We start from the raw sequence: 13,722 nt of genomic DNA on the forward strand, positions 1-13,722 counted from the left end.
AGTCTTTGCATCCCTAAGCTGGCATAGATCTCAGCATGTTTGTTGAAAGAAATTTGAATGCTGATTTCAAACAGCCCCTCTAGGCAGAAAAAAGACACCAAATGGCAGCAGCAATGCCTAATCGCTTTCAGTAAATGAATCTAGAAATCTGCTGCTTTGGGGAAAGGAACTGAACCTGGCAGCACTAACAAACTCGGAGTTCCTCTTAAAGCTCTCTAGCTGAATAGACAGAAGGATGTCAACCTCTAATTCTACTCAGTCGTATCTCAGCAACTATATTTAATGAGATAGTGGGAACAAGAGCCGTGCACTTTTAAATCAGCATATTTCTAATCAAACAATGGCAATACTTAAAATCATTAAAATGCCTATTTCTCAAGAACACTGCAATGGAACATTTAAACTTTGGGAAAGAGATTGGCGATTTGTATTGCTATCTCACTGATTTAATTTAAATGCTCTTCCAAAACCAAACACACATGTGCCGAAGAGGCTACCAAGAAACCCAACATGCAGAGTTCCCTATAAGTGCAACCAACAGTGTTGACTGAAACTAAACTTGGAAATCCAGGGCACTAATGCACAATATCAAGCAATAAAACAGCATCTCTTTGGCAATATTTAATTTACAAAAGAAGAAAGAGGCAGGCGAAGATCAGGCACTGTCTGTTTTGGAGGATCAACCATTCTGCATTTCAAAGCACTGGTCCCTGCAATATCCAGGTTACTGTGCTAGAATCTCGACTATTATATCGCAGTTGTGAGAGGGAGGGCAAAGATGTGTTTACACAGTGATTAGGCCCTTAGAATAAGCCTCTAGCTCCTAGAGAGACAGCTCACCACTTATTCATTTGGGCCAATTCACAAAGCCTAGGAAGATTAAACATCCATGCTGAGAAGACAAGCGAATGCAGACGGTGAAAAAGAAATAAAAATTCTTTAAAAACTCTGAGATGACTTCATTATTTTTCCACAAGGAAACTTTAGGAAAGTGTTTAGTTAGAGAAAAACCCACATTGACCTTTCTCTAAACCCTTAATCTTTCCTTTGTGGTGGCAGTGCTTTGTGGTAAGCTACTGGCTCGCCTCGCCCCTCTTTTCACTGGAAGCTGAGAGAAAAAAGGCTCTGGAGAAACAGTTTTCGTCCAGGGACACAAACCCCGGACACTGTTAAACATGAGATGCCAATAAAACACACTAAAAAAAAACACCTCACTTTAAGCTCTCAACTGTGAGAAAAAGGAGACAATAAAAAGAGTATCCGAAGAGGATCTTCAGGCTAGGGGTACTCCCATGGTAGCTTTCAGAAAGGGAGACAGAATAATCTTAAAATAATCTCTTTTCTCTAATGTAAAAGTTTAAAAAAAAAAAAACTTTTCTTCTGTTATGATAGTAATAAGAAAAATATAAAGACTCTTACTAATATGCAAATGCTAGCAAATTTGGGCTACATAAATCTCATTAAATTATAGGCACAACAACTAGTAAATAAACCCCGGAGTCAGATTTCTGATTTTTTTTTTTTTTCTTGAGCTCAATTAAACCACAGGCCAAAACAGTGAAAACTGAGCATATCAGAAAATTGCTTTTGTGAAGAAAGGGCATCTGGTAAATAAGAAAAAGCATAAGAAAATGTTTTGTTTTCCATTACTATAACATTTTTTCTTTGGCCCATTAATAATTTAGTTCACTAACATTTGTGGAGTACCTACGTGTTAGGGTATTGAAAATATAAAGATGAATAAAACAAAGTTCTCTTGCCCTCAAACAGTTGGAGAAAAACCCACATTGGGGAAGCAAAGATTTCATCACAGTACCATATGATAAGTGATAAGACTGGGAAATTAAAAAACAAAACAAAAAAACCCTATATTTTATTTGTACTTTCTAATTTGGCTGAGAGGGTGTAAGTCTGGTAGATGACAAAAGCAAGCTGCCCAGCTACACTCTTCTCAGATTCCCTCTATGACTGAGGTTTAGGTAAGACAGTGTAAAGGAAAGTCTCCTAGTTTTAAAGTAACAAAATGTTCTGTGCTAAACCCAGTTTTGCCACTTACCAGCTGTGTGAATTTGGGGCAAAATGGGTGTGGTAAGAATTATGGATAAAGTAGGTATAATGCCTATTTAAATGTTTGACCCCATAGTAGGTACTGAATAAAATATAGCTGTTAGGGTGAAGAGTCTAGAACTATCAATGCAAAATAAAGGATTTGAATGCAATTCCAAGAGAAATGAAAGCCATAACAATGTATTAAAGATAACGCAGCTCCTTCATTTCTCCTACTGGCAACAGTGTGTGGGATGCTTAACTGTGCTCTGCCATTAGGGCCTCACCAATCTTCACATTCAAATTGAGGAACTAAGGTCTAAGTTTCTGCTTAGGAAATGCCAAGCTGAGGACAACCAATGTGACTTGTCCTTGAGCTACAGTAGCTATTGTATTTAGGCACTTAGTATCACAGAACCAAAGGATAGTAGAGCTGGAAGAAACAAGCTGGCTATGTCCTAAAATAAGCCAGGCACAGAGCAGACACTCAAAATATTTGCTGCTGAACTGAAAAGGATGTTGTCTAGTTTCTTTTGAGTATCAGAACATTCATAACCTGAACGTTCAATGATTTAAAAGTTGAAATAAGAAATAATTTCTAGAATGTCAGTTTTTTTTAAATGAAAATAAAATTATTTTCTTTTGTGTAAATTGGGACCTGACTTGCTGCTTCTCTTCCATTTCCCTTCTTTTCTATCATCATTATTACCAAAAGATTCCGAGTCATCATAACTATTATTTGCTTGTTTTAAGTTTGGGGATGATTTGTAGATACAAACAACTGATACACTGATACAACAATAAACACCTATTTATCCTTTCCCTAGATTATTAGCATTTTGCTCTATCATTCTTTTCATGCTTCTTCCTGAAACATTTAAAGTTGCATATATCATGGACATCATGACACCACAACCCTAAATATTTTAAGTTCTGTTTCTTAAGAAACAAAGACATTCCTTTATATAACCAAGTACCTCAACTTGTCCTCTGTAGCTGTTTTTATTGTTTTAAATCTAGGCTCTAATTAGGGTCATTCTAGTACACTGTTCCAGTACACTGTATATGGATGTTTGTAGGTCTAATCCAGCATGGTGACTCAAGTAAATAAAGACAGGGCAACACGAAACCATACTGTTTGGTTTGAAATTCCTGCTTTGCCAGCTCCCAGCTGTGTGACCTGGGGAAAGATAACTTCACTATTCTGTGCCCTGGGTGCCATATAGCTCTGGAGGTGAGAAGTCCAATACATTATTTAAATAAGTGTGGTGATATGAATATTGTAACAAAGGAAGTTCCAAGGTCTATGCACGAACTCAGACTGCTTGCTTCTTCATGAATTTTAAAAGTAGGTTATAGTTACTAACTTCTCTGCGACTTGAGCTGAATTTGAAATTTAGGTTGCTGTGAGTGGAAAAAAAGTGAAAAAGAGAAAAACCAAAGAGAAAAGTTTGGAAAAAATTCCAGTGATGTCAATGGCCTGATATGTTCATAGAATTCAAAGTTAGTAATTTTTGAAGAAAAAAGACCCAGAGTGCGGACTGCTTTTGGGGGAAAATCATGACACTTTGCGTTTTTTGGTTCCCAAAGCTGAGCTTGGGGACCAACGGGCAGCAATGAACTGGAGCTACTGAAGGTTCAGAGACGCCTAGCTGGCATCTTTTTCCTCCTACTTGCTGAAGGAGATGCTATGGTAGAACTCTGAAATTGAGTGTTGTATTTGAGTCTCACATAGGAAGAACTTTCACATGGAAGTCATAGGTTAAGAAAAAACAAACAAAAAGCCTAAAGTAAAATCAAATTCTCTTCACAAAATAAGCTGACAAATGTTCACTGGGTATAAAGCTTTATCAGTTTTCATTGTTTAGACTGTAATACTCAGATCATGACATATCTTTGAGAAAGGACAACATGTGACTAAAGTTCTTATGACTACGGAAATTAGAAGCTCAAGCGATTGGCTCCTATGGCAAACTGTAGAGAGGCCGCCAGGCTCTGTGGGGAGGGTGGGAGACAGAGTATGGAGACAAGAAAACATGCAGGCAGTTTCAGGCCAGACCAAATATCTCATCTCATTGGTTTTCCAGGTGAACAGGTAGGAGCAGTAACAACAACCAGAAAAGTAGCCACATAAAAGAGCAGGCAAGATTTTTCTGATCCTTTTCTCTTCTGAGAGGAATAACTACCCCTAGTTAACCACAGGCCTGCTAAATAGAAGAATGTGTATGAATATGTACCCATAATGTGTGCCAGTAAATATGATAACTCAGCTGGAGAATTAGAGGCAAATTCTAAATAAGGTGCTAACAATGTACTGTTTAGTGTTCAAATCTAATTATAGAACAGCAGATTTGATACAGTTGCATTTATATAAAATAACCTTTTTACTTATATACATGCTTGCAGACTTTTAAAAAATATCTCATTTCAAAGTAAAAAAATTTAATAGTGGTTATTTTCAGATTGGGATTATGTGGTAACTCATTTTCTACTTTAAACGTACCCATATACTATTTTACAACACACATTTTATTTGCATAATGAAATATACTTCTGTGTATATTTCCCAAAGTACAAATAAGTTTGTTTGCCTAGTTTTTCTGGATGATAGAATGCTGGAAACTCATCAACTATAGTGATGGCTTAAGAATACCATAGGACTTATTTTTCTTAAAAAACACTGATCAGTATGATATTTAGATTTAACAAAAAGGAAGTAGAAATAACTACTTTAAAATAGTCTGATTTTTTTAAAAAAGGAAATAAAACTTGATAACAGGCACAGTTAAATCATAATACTCATTTTAGTGCTGCAAATGCTCACAGGGATTCTCAAAATTCCTTTCTGGATCTATTCTTAGAACTAGTTCATGAATTATATAAAAAAATCTGTTTTGTCACTGTACAAAATTTTCTCAAATTTGTCTAAAACTGCTTAACAGCACCACAGCCACAGTGCTGGGTGCATTTATGGGTAGCATCCCTTATGGTATGATAAGGATATCATTCCATATCTTGCTCATTGTTTATTTGGGGCCATAGAGTTACTAAAGGGGAAATACAAAATTGAGCACTGGTTTCCTTAATTTATGTGTAATATTTGGAACCGGCACTGGTCTGAAGTCAAGATCTAAGGAGATGTAACAGGATTATTGATATATCAAAGTGCAGTCTCCCAAGGGGATGCTGGAAAAGGAACAATCCTTCACATAAGAGATAAATCCTAGCACTGGGGTTTTTATTGCTGTTGATTTTCTCTAGGGTACTTTTTGTTGTGAAGGGAATTTGGAGGTAGCAAAAATGAGAGGTGGAAAGGCTTTAAGGAGAAAAAGAACCTTCTTTTGAGAAACTCATGATGTGGCCAATGGTGACTCTTCCACAACGTTAATTAAGGAAGCTGATCATTGTTCACTTATCTGAAGCTAAAATATAAGCCTCATTCAACAAATACCTTTAAAATGCTAGGTAATGCTGGGAATCACAATGTCCCCCAGGCGTGGCCCTTGCTGATCTTCCCAGACTGGTACCTTGCAATCCAACTACCTGTCTTGATTTTTGGTTTGTATTTCCCTTATTTTAAACTTCTTGCCTTTGTTTTAGACCTCTTTTCTTTTATTTATTTTTAATAATTCTGGTATTTGCCTAAGTATTAGTCATCAGCAGCAGCTCAAGAAATCTCCCTGAAATTTTAGGGCAGATGAAGTACCTCTCCTCTTTGCTTCTATAAAATGTTATACTATATAGTCCTGTTTATATTGTCTTATCTTCCCCACTAGACTTTGAGCATCTCAAGGGCAGGTAATCTCTATAACACATTTGGTATGTGTTATAGAGATTACCTATATTTATAGCGGTCAACTGAAAGAACATCCTGATAGTTAAGAGAAAGGGGAGGTCATAAAACTTATCAACCCATTGTCAAAAGTCAAATTTTGTCACAATAAACTTAAACACAAAAACTTAAACACCTGTTTTACTAAGTTGGAGCTCTGCTTTGATTTATCTACCATGTAAATTCCTCATGAAAAAGGCAGAAAGCACTATGAGCACTCTCACCAACAAGTGCTCTCAAATAAAATCAGTTTGAAGCAGTTTTCATTAAGACGGACTGAATGTGGCATTGTGAGAAACACTTTATCAAATATAGTGTTTTACTTAGTGATTAGCTATATACGAGCTGATGAAGCTCCCCAAATCCTCTGTAATCCCACCACTCCAATAAACATTTAATGAGTATATAAGTTCAAAAAGCCTAGCAGAGGATTTAAACCTTCAATCTTGTTTTTATTTACTCTTCGAACTCAATTTCTCACTTCAAGTGAAGAATGCTGGTGCTTGAAGTTCATCTGTTGCCCTGGTAAAATTAATGTGCCTCCCTCAGCTTAAAGTAAACATGTGATATTTAAGATGAAAGAAATTTAGTAAGAATGCCACAGTATCAGTCACACTTGCCTTAAAATAGTTTTTAATTCTCAAATGTGAACTCTGAAAAGGAGAAACAAAGTATGATAACTGAATTCTGCAGTATAGCAGTTGCCAGTGAAAACAAGTTTGGTAGAATAGTAAAAACTATTATTTCCCACATCAGAGATCTTTTTGGGTCATACAGCTTACTATTTATGTGTCTTTGGACCAGTTGTTGAGTTTTTCTGAGCTTCCTCAGCACTACAACATTAATGTTGATATTAATAACAAAAGTGTAATATGCTAATTAGAATGGACGTCCTTCTGGATGAAGGGGCAGAGACAGGGGTGAGGCAGAGACCCCCCCCCCCTGCCATGGTAGGCAGGGGTCAAGGCAGAAGCAGAGGAGGCAGAGACCCCTGGCCACTGTGGTGGCAGTGTGACAGCGGAGTCCCTTGCATGAATTATGTGCACCAGGCCTCTAGTATGTGTATAATTTGGTTGATGAGCGTAATAAATGTATCTGCTTAGATTTAATTTTAAAAGATTTACCTATCATGTGGATAAAACACTTCATTTTAGAGTAACATAGTAAGCAATGCATAAACTGTTGAGCTTGAAAGAAAATTAAGAAGAGAAAAAAACCCTGGACAAGGGGAGAAAGATAAGGGCAGCTTAGGAATCCAAAGAGGTCAGTTGGCTTTAGTAGAAATCTAATATGACACAAAACATTTAATTACATGAACCAATGATTTTCACCGTTTGGAAACACCAAAATACTAATAAAAAACAATCCACTGGTTCATTAAAATTACCCCAAAATTAATAAGACTTTATGTTTCTCTGGGGATCATCAGTTTAAATAAACCCAAATACCAATTTACTGTATAAGTTGCTTATTAAAAGTTCTTTTGTCTGCTATGTACTATATATTTAAATAAGTATCTTCATTGAAAGTTATAATGTTGAAGGTACTTATAGAATATCTTACAGTAGCTTTTTAAAATGGAATTTAAAAGAAGTCTATCCCCATTTTTGGAGCTACAGTTTAAGTTACAAAAAGCCCCGACATCTTTTGGTTACTTCAACTGTTTAGCAATCTTGCTGGAAAGCAGAGACAGATATATTACAAACACATTCCTATCAAAGAGTGAATTGCAAAGTAAATTATTTCAAAGCTATAATTAGATATTCTTTCAAACATGTTTATTGTCCAACAATAAATGTTCAAATATAATAACATGGTCATACAATGAGTCTACAACTATTAAAAATCCTGTTTTAGAAAAAGTATTCAGCATTACTTACAAAGCATTCTTGCAAAAAAAAAAAAAAAAAAAGTTCAACCTGAATCAAACAATCTTTTTAGACCTAATATCCAGTTTTTCAGGAAATACACAGATAGAAGAACAAGTAAAATAATACGACAAAGAAAAAAACACACAAATCCAGAATTTGGAACAATATAAGTTATCTAGTATGATTCCTTCACAAACCACATGTCATGAAAAACAAAAACAAAACAAAAACAAAAGAACAGTGCTTGCTTAAAAGAGATTTAAGATATCGAACAACCAAATATAATTCATGATTCTTGAGTGGATTGTGTCCCCAACCCGCAAAAAAAAAAAGTAAAAAAATAGGTATTAGAGAACTGCTGTTAATTTTGTTACATGGTACTGTGGTGATGTAGGGTTAGGATTAGGGTTATATTTGGAAAATGCATGCAGATTTTCGGGATAAAATCTGATGTCTGTAATATATTTTAAAATGGTTTAGTAAAAAATAATGAATATATAATGGTATATGAAATGTTTTTTGAACAGTTTTAAGTTAATAATTTCAATCATTTAACTTCTACAAACTAAAAAAATCATTTTTAAAAATTTATTTTTCTTCTACATTTGTTTTTGTGAATTTTCAATAATAAATTTTAAATTTATTTTCTGTTGTAGTAAATATTTGCAATTTTCAGAGAAGAAATAAAACAAAATTTTATCAAAAAAACTATTCATCAAAATCCTTAAATAAGTATAAAAATTTAAATGATTAAATTTCAAATTATGCTCTTTTATCAATGAGTAGCAGTTCAACTTTTGAAGCTTTAAACCTCAAAATTCCATTAAAACTTTTAAATGCTCTGTATATAGAAGAAGCAAACATGGCAAAATTGTAGTAATTATTAAAAGTATAGAGAATTTATCAGAAAGGATATATGCACCCCTATGTTCATAGCAGCACAATCTACAATAGCTAGAATTTGGAAACAGCCTAGGTGCCCATCAGCAGATGATTGGATCAAAAAACTATGGTACATCTACACAATGAAATACTATGCTGCCATAAAAAAGAAGGAATTCTCATCATTTGCAGCAACCTGGACAGAATTAGAGAACATCATGCTGAGTGAAATAAGCCAATCAATGAAAGTGAAACACCACATGACCTCACTCATTTATGGATATTAAAGAACATTATAAACTGATGAACCAAAAGACAGATATAAAGACAGTAAAGCAACAAGCAGACTGTCAAATTACAGTGGGGAGGGTAGGGAGATCTGGGGGAGATAAGAGATCAACCGAAGTACTTGCATACATGCATATAAGTACAACCAATAAACACAAAACTCTGGGGAGAGAGGGTATGTATGGGGGGGGGGGGAGCCCTATGGTAAAATATGTACACAGATAATAATTTAATTTAAAAAAAGTGAAAAAAAATAAAAGTATAGAGAATTTGGGGTGTTTATTGTACTATTCTGTTTTACTTTTTCTATATTAAAATCATCTTAATAAAAAGTTAAAATATAATTAAGAAAAAAAATCATATAATATTGACTAAAAAAACTTTTAACATGACTCTATTTTATATTAGTCACAAATATACTCATTGAAATATATAATAAAAATTATTTAAAAAAATGTCATAAAGTTAACCATAAATCTGTGTTAGAATATTTTCTTTTTGCTTTTCAGTATTTCCAACAAACCTGTATTTATGGAAAATACAAACATGTATTATAAAGAAGTAATTCATCAAAAATAATATTCATTTAATATAGATTTAAGTGTTAGAAATAAATGCTTAAAACAGCCTGTATGATGAGATATTCCATTATTTTTAGAGTAAAAAAACACTTGTCTATATTTCTTAATCTATCTCATTAAACTCAATGATAGCTCTAAGTTTGATCACTAATTATTGTCTTGCAATTCCATTTTTAAAATTTGTTTAAATAAATTTTTCTTTAAGTCAGAGTTTAACATACACTAGAAACTAGAATTTCAGAGGCATCCTTGAACTCTATTCTAAAAATTCTGTGCCCTCTTTAATTCCAATAACTTTCCCTCTAGTCCATCTACACACTATTCCTTCCTCTCTGTCTTTTTTCTTCATTCATTAAACATACAAGAGGCCCGGTGCACAAAATTCACTGTGTGTGTGTGTGTCCCTCAGTCCTCAGCCCAGCCAGCACCCTCTCCAATCTAGGAACCCTCTCACAATCCACTTGCCTGCCTGCCTGCCAGCCTGATCACCTTCTAACTACTCCCTTGCCAGCCTGAATGACGCCTAATGGCTCTCCTGCCAGCCCTATTGCCCCCTGCCTGCCCAGTCACACCTAACTGCCCTCCCTTGCCAGACTGGTCACCCCTAACTGCCCTCCCCTGCTGGCCTGGTCCCTTCCAACTGCCCTCCCCTGCTGGCCCAATTGCCCCAAATTGCCCTCCCCTGCAAGCCTTGTCACTCCAACTGCACACCCCTGCAGGCCTGGTCACTCCCAACTACTCTCCCCTGATGCCTGGTTGCCCCTAACTGCACTCCCCTGCAGGCCTTGTCCCTTGCAACTGCCTTCCCTTGCCAGCCTGATTGCCCCAACTTCCATTCTCTGCTGGCCTGGTTGCCCTTAACTTCTCTCCCCTGCTGGCATGATTGCCCACAACTGTCCTCCCCTGCCAGCCTGGTTCCGCTCAACTGCCCTCCCCTGCTGGCCATCTTGTGGCAGCCATCTTATGTCCACATGGGGGTGGCCATCTTGTGTGTTGGAGTGATGGTCAATTTGCATATTACCTCTTTATTATACAGGATAGAGTATTTCCTATGTATAAGAATGTAAAGGTTACACAGTCACAGCTAAAAAGAAAAAAAAAAACCTCAAGAAGATATATATATGTGTGTGTGTGTGAGTGGACAGAGAGAAAGAATAATTATAAGCAATGTGTTAAGTGTAACAATAAGAGCAGAGGGTATCATTGCAAAGTATTAAAGGAGTGGCTGCGATTAATGTTAGAGTGAGTAGTGGAAAAGTCAGGAAAGGGTAAGTTTCAAAGGAGTGTAGAGTCAACCAGGTAAATAGCAGGAGGAAGCCATTTCTGACAGTAGGGAAACATACACACAAAAAAGAGTAAGATTAGGAAAACCAAGATGGTGGCCTAGGTAAGCACCTAAACTACCGCCTCACACAACAATTTCAAAACAACAACTAAAAGACAGAATGGTCATCATCAAAAACCACAGGAAAGCTGGCTGAATGGGAAATCTACAACTAGAAAGAAGGAGAGAAGCTCATGGATCAGAGGAGCCACAAAGCGCTGAGGTAGGGAGACGTGTGCACAGAGAGGAAGGATGGCCAAGTGCCTGGCTGGTGGGAAGGGAAAGGACTGCACTAAACCCCAACCTCGGCCGAAATCCCATGGACCTAGGCTCGTACAGGTGGAGTCTGGACTGTAGAGAAAGGCACCCCGAGACTCAAAGACTGGGAGACTCAGGGGAGCCAGGAGCTGCAGCAGGCAGGGTCTAGAGTCGAGTACCATTGAGTGCGTGCAGAGAAGTCTGACCGCGGATTGCCGCAGCTGCTCCATAGCAGAAGGAGTCGGAAGCTACTGACTGCACTGAACCCTAGTTCAGACTGCACTGAGCACTGAAACCCAATTCAGGGCGAGTCCCTGGAGCACCCACGCTCTTACAAGGGGAATCTGTACTGTCAAGTGGAAACTCAGGGGATCCATGGAAGGCAGAGGTCTGAGGCACACACACAAGGGCAGGGCTGACAGGAAGCCAAGACTGTCGGCTCAGCCCTGAGACTCCACCCCATCCAAGCTGAGCACAGAGGCTATTGCAATTTTGAAAGTCTGATCCTATAAGACTGTCTCCAATACAGAAGGTATCCTGGAGTAGACACAGCTGATAGTCACATCCAATTGGCCTGGAGGTCAATTATTCCCAGTGATACCAACAACAATCAAGACTTAACTACAACAAGGCTGTACACATAGTTAACAAAGGGGAGCACAAAGAGTGTCTACCTCAGGTAACTGGGGAGGCTGACCCACTGGCCCATATAAGACACAAAACACACAAAGCCACCCTACCAACTCAGGGAAGCAGTGAAAATGGGGAAACAAGGAAACAGATCTCAAACTAAAGAAATGGAGAACAAAAGACTGGATATAGAGTTCAAAACCACGATTATAAGGTTTTTCAAGAATTTCCTAGAAAAGGCTGATAAATATAACGAGACCCTCGAGGATATGAAAAAGGACCAACTAGAAATTAAACACACACTGACTGAAATAGACCCAACAGCAGATTAGAGGAGCGCAAGAATCAAGTCAAAGATTTGGAATACAAAGAGGCAAAAGACACTCCTCCAGAGATGCAAGAAGAGAAGAGAATCCAGAAAGTTGAAGACAGTGTAAGGAGCCTCTGGGACAACTTCAAGCGTACCAACATCAGAATTAAGGGGGTGCCAGAAGAAGAGAGAGAGCAAGATACGAAAACCTATTTGAAGAAATAATGACTGAAAACTTTCCCCACCTGGAGAAAGAACTAGACTTACAAGCCCAGGAAGCAAACAGAACCCCAAACAAAAGGAATCCAAAGAGGACCACACCAAGACACATCAAAATTAAAATGCCAAGGGCAAAAGACAAAGAGAGAATCTTGAAAGCAGCAAGAGAAAAAGAGTTAGTTACCTACAAGGGAGCACCCATACAATTATCAGCTGATTTCTCAACAGAAACTATGCAGGCCAGATGGGAGTGGCAAGAAATATTCAAAGTGATGAATAGCAAGAACCTACAACCAAGATTACTCTACCCAGCAAAGTTACCATTCAGAATTGAAGGGCAGATAAAGAGCTTAACAGATAAGAAAAAGCTAAAGGAGTTCATCACCACCAAACCAGGATCATATGAAATGCTGAAAAGTATTCTTTAAGAAGAGGAAGAAGAAGAAAAAGATAAAAAATTATGATCAACAAATACATACCTACCAACAAGTGAATCTAAAAATCAAGTGAAATAAAAATCTGGGGAACAGAATGAACTGGTGAATAGAATCAGGGACAAAGAAAGAAAGGGAGTGGATTGATAATTATCAGGGGATAAGGGGTGTGGGGGATGCAGGAAGAGACTGGACTAAAATCGTACACCTATGGATGAGGACAATGGGGGGTGGGGTAAGGACAGAGGGTGAGGTGGGAACCGGGTGGAAGGGAGCTATGGGGAGAAAAGGAGAAACAATTGTAATAATCTGAGCAATAATGATTTATTAAATTTAAAAAAAAGAGTAAGATTATGGGAAAATACAAATGGTACACTACTGCTTGATCTACTACCCTGTTTCCCCGAAAATAAGACATCCTCCGAAAATAAGACCTACTTACAGGTTTCCTTCTGAGTGGAATATAAGGCATCCTCCCAAAAATAAGGCCCCCCCCCCCAGGCTAAACATGAGAGATTTGGTCCACTGATTCTGAAAGAAATGGATTCACAAGAAATTCACCAGGAAATTCAGGAATTGGATTGTTATGATGATGTTCCAGAAGATGATGACATGATTGTCATTGAATAAATGAGTAAATTCTTGATACTGTAGGATTCACAGTTTGTCTGGTTTCTGTTGACAACTACCATACTACTGTACCGTATACAGGTAATAAATTTCCTTTATTTTCATTTAAAAATAAATGTGTACCGTATTCTTCTTCATGGAAAAATAAGACATCCCCTGAAAATAAGACCTAGCGCATATTTGAGAGCAAAAATTAATATAAGACACTGTCTTATTTACGGGGAAACAGGGTAAGTGTAAGGCAGGGAATGGGAAAAGCTGAAGCTGTACAAATAAGCAGAAACCAGATTACTGATTTATGCCAGTTCTTGACTGCTGTGTCAACAGAGTGATGGCATAGAACCTTCTTGCTCCAAATGTACCCTCTGATTCTGGTTATAAATGTCAATCTACTTGATTTCAAGATCACAAAGCCCA

The 13,722-nt window shown here is 37.2% G+C and overlaps 1 protein-coding gene across 9 annotated transcripts in view; it reads right to left on the bottom strand.

The window, feature by feature from the left end:
* Positions 1-13,722, bottom strand: part of FAF1 (Fas associated factor 1) — a 294,589-nt gene that overhangs the window by 80,307 nt on the left and 200,560 nt on the right. The window lies entirely within an intron of this gene.

The sequence above is a fragment of the Pipistrellus kuhlii genome, unplaced genomic scaffold, assembly GCF_014108245.1.
Source record: "Pipistrellus kuhlii isolate mPipKuh1 unplaced genomic scaffold, mPipKuh1.p scaffold_m20_p_2, whole genome shotgun sequence".
In the NCBI taxonomy this organism is placed as follows: Eukaryota; Metazoa; Chordata; class Mammalia; order Chiroptera; family Vespertilionidae; genus Pipistrellus; species Pipistrellus kuhlii.